This window comes from Populus euphratica, unplaced genomic scaffold, assembly GCF_000495115.2.
Source record: "Populus euphratica unplaced genomic scaffold, PopEup_1.0 scaffold402.1, whole genome shotgun sequence".
Lineage (NCBI taxonomy): Eukaryota > Viridiplantae > Streptophyta > Magnoliopsida > Malpighiales > Salicaceae > Populus > Populus euphratica.
In genome coordinates, this window is record NW_011500295.1 from 210,054 (window position 1) to 213,059 (window position 3,006).

The window sequence follows — 3,006 nt, forward strand, 5'->3', positions numbered from 1 at the left end:
TACTACTACTACTACTACTACTACTACTACTACTATTATTATTAGTATTATTATTGCTTCTATTATTATTGTTGTTGTTTATAATTATTGTTTATAATTGTTGTTTATAATTTGTACAATTAACCTCCCTGTGGTTCGACCCCGGTCTTGCCGGGTTATTTATTACTTCGACACTCCTGCACTTGGGAGAAGACATCAATCTTTTAGTCGTGTCAAGTTTTTGGCGCCGTTGCCGGGGAGGTAAGTTCTTGTATAAATTATAGTATTTATTTTATTTTCTCTTTTCACTTTTCTTGTATATAACTTTGTTTCTTTTCTTTTGTTTCTTTTTATTTTGTTTTCTTCCTCCTTCTTTTGCTTTCTTCTTCTTTTTTATTTTATTCTTACACGTGCATGAGAGTGTGGTCACGTACATCAAGTGGTAGACTTTGTAGGGTATCCTCATCATTTTCAGAAAAATATGGCCGAAGAAGATAATCAATCACTTCATAATGAGAATAATGAGAATAACCGTGCTAGAACACTTAGAGACCACATGAATCCCACAAGAACAAGGTGGCCATATCTTGTCCGACACTCCTTGCACCATCATGCATAATTTTTCCTCTCGATGCATCTCATTTTAATTTTAAGCCAGGTATTATTCAACTTTTACCTTCTTTTCATGGTTTAGAATTGGAAAATCCATACTTGCATTTAAGGGAATTTGAGGAGGTGTGCAACACATATAATAACTTAAATTGTAGCATGAACACCATCAGATTAAAGCTTTTTCCTTTTTCATTAAAAGATAAAGCTAAAACATGGCTACAAAATTTAAGACCAGGATCCATTTGTGCTTGGGATGAAATGCAACAACAGTTTTTAAAGAAGTTTTTCCCATCTCATAGAACAAACTCTTTCAAAAGACAAATCACCACTTTCACTCAAAAACCAGGAGAAACATTTTACAAATGTTGGGATAGGTATCGAGACTTGCTTAGTACTTGCCCTCATCATGGTTTTGAAACATAGAGATTGGTTTCACATTTCTATGAAGGGTTAACACCTAAAGATAGGCAAATGGTTGAATTGATGTGCAATGGAACTTTTGAAGAAAAAGACCCTGATGAAGCAATGGAGTACTAAGACTTGTTAGCTGAAAATGCTCAAAATTGGGACACCGCGGGTACATATGAGGCACCGAGTAAAACTCAACCTCATACTTCTAAGGGAGGTATGTACAACCTTAGAGAAGATCATGACCTTCCAGCCAAGTTTGCATCTTTAGCTAGAAAAGTCGAGGCACTAGAATTGACAAAGAGTGGTCAATTAAAATCTGTTGAAAACATTGTGTGTCAAATCTGTGAAACAAATGAACACTCAACCAATGATTGTCCAACCTTGCCTTCTTTTAAAGAATGTCTCCATGAACAAGCCCATGCTTTAAACAGTTTTCAAAGGGCCAACCACAACCCATACTCCCAAACATACAACCCTGGTTGGAGAAATCACCCAAATTTCAGTTGGAAGAGTGAGAACAACAATGCACAAACTTCACAACCACCGTTTCAAGCACACCACAATTTCCAAAATTCTCATGGATATGCACCTCTTTATGCTCCACCTCCTAGAAGAAATCTTGAGGAAACATTGCATGCATTCATTGAAAAGCGAGAGACAATCAATACTCAACTTGCTCAAAACATGACAGATTTTAAAGATACTCTTGCTAAATTAACATCTGCTCTCCGTTTCCAAGAGAAAGGTAAGTTTCCATCTCAAACACAACAAAATCCCAAAGGGCAATACAATGCAAATGCAAGTAGTTCTGGAAGCCAACACATGGATCAAGTCAAATCAGTCACTACTTTGTGTAGTGGTAAGGTTATTCAAAAACCAATTCTTGAACCTTATGAGAAAGATGATGAGTCAACCTCTAAGGGTAAGGAAGGGGTTGAATATGAAAATTGCAAAGAAACGACTAATTCTTCGCCAGCACTTTCATTTTCTCATGCCATGACCAATCAGGAAGAAATCGAGGATGAAAAAGGCACCAAAAAGGTTGATGCGGATCTTTTATCAAAAGTGACAACAGATTCGACACCTGACATCACATCAATCGATGATTACTTTCCTGATAAATCTCTACTTTCTCTTAGTTCAATGCCTTGGTTTGCTAAAAATATCAATTTTCTTGCTTCAGGATTTTTGCCAGCTCACTGGAGTATTGAAGATAAAAAAAAATGTTTGAGCAATGAGCAAACTTTTTGTTGGGATGACCCTTACTTATTCAATTATTGTCCTGATCAAATATTTAAAAAATGCATTCTCGACAATGAGGTAAGTAATTTCATTAAATTTTGTCACTCTAAGGCATATGGAGGTCATTTCTCATCAAAAAAGAGGATTGTAGAAATCTTACAAAGTGGATTTTACTGGCCCATCATATTCAAGGAGTCAGATGCATTCCGCAAAAACTATGAAAATTGTCAGAAGGTGGGATTTATTTCAAAACACAGAGAGTCTTTAGATAATCTTCTATTGACTCTTAAATCTCATCATAGTTGAGATAAGCATCGTGCAATTCATGACTTATGAACCCATTTTTATAAAGAACATACTTGGCATAGTCTTGGGAATCTGACTAAAAAAGACCATGTTTGCCAGTTTTTAAGAAAACTGGATGGGAAGCCTATCCCCGACCCATTGAGGGTGTTTAAGCTGTTCTTGGACGTAAAACCAAGGGAAGATGTGAGCCACAATCACAACTATGATTTGAATTTTTTTTTGTTTTTTGTTTGTAAAAACTTGTGTCTTTTGGTTTTATTATTGTGTTTTGTTATTTCTTATTTTTGTTTCAGTGTGTTTCAGGTTTTGTCAGTGTTCGTTACCTCAGGTGATATCTTCTATACTCTATCTTTCTACCTTAGAACATTGAGGACAATGTCTCGTTTTGGTTGGGGGGAGAGGGTAGTAGTTGATAAAAAAAAAAAAAATTTGTTTTTCATTTCATAAAGCATGTGC